The sequence below is a fragment of the Budorcas taxicolor genome, chromosome X (assembly GCF_023091745.1).
Source record: "Budorcas taxicolor isolate Tak-1 chromosome X, Takin1.1, whole genome shotgun sequence".
NCBI classification, from domain to species: Eukaryota; Metazoa; Chordata; class Mammalia; order Artiodactyla; family Bovidae; genus Budorcas; species Budorcas taxicolor.
The window spans coordinates 73,083,479-73,084,247 of record NC_068935.1 but is presented as its reverse complement, the minus strand read 5'-3'; the positions used below and the strand labels follow the sequence as shown (position 1 = coordinate 73,084,247).

The 769-nt window shown below is 44.1% G+C and overlaps 1 non-coding gene across 1 annotated transcript; it reads right to left on the bottom strand.

The window, feature by feature from the left end:
* Positions 1–358: 358 nt before the first annotated feature.
* TRNAC-ACA (transfer RNA cysteine (anticodon ACA)) lies at positions 359–430 on the bottom strand. Its single transcript has one exon. It is a non-coding gene; the product is annotated as a tRNA-Cys (tRNA).
* Between the last annotated feature and the right edge of the window lie 339 nt (positions 431–769).

Genomic DNA, 769 nt, shown 5'->3' with positions numbered 1-769 from the left:
ATAAAGAGAGGATCCCAAAGATGGTGTGTAATATTACAGAGAAAGAAACAGGCTTAACTCCAGAGAGTATGTGTTTTAAAGGATCAAAGCACTGAGTCAAATTTTCAAAGATCTCTAATCCATGGAGGCATACATAGAGATATACAATAAGAATGATTGCTAGTTGTAATCTAGGGACAAGAGTTGACATCTGTGGTGGAGAGTTGGGGTAGGTCCTGCCTCCAGTGAACAGTGAAGCCGCTCAGTCGTGTCCGACTCTTTGCGACCCTATAGACTGTAGCCTACCAGGCTCCTCAGTCCATGGAGTTTTCCAGGCAATAGTACTGGAGTGGGTTGCCATTTCCTTCTCCAGGGGATCTTCCCAACCCAGGGCTTGAACCTGGGTCTCCTGCATTGTAGACAGACGCTTTACCATCTGAGCCACCAGGGAAGTCCGGTCCTGCCTCCACTATCTAACAAATTGGAATATTTACTCTGGATAAGAATGTCTTAGTTTCCTAATTGAGAATTTCTTATATTGTGAGTTATTTTATTCACAGTGAAGGAATAAACACTTCATCCAATTGTTTTACCAGTCTTTCATGATGTGAGATTAAATCAGAAAGAGGCAAACTTCTAAATTCACTGAGTATCATATAGCAGACACTGTGCCAAATTTCGGAGAAGGCAATGGCAACCCACTACAGTACTCTTGCCTGGCAAATCCATGGACGGAGGAGCCTGGTAGGCTGCAGTCCATGGGGGTGCTAAGAGTTGGACACAACTGAGC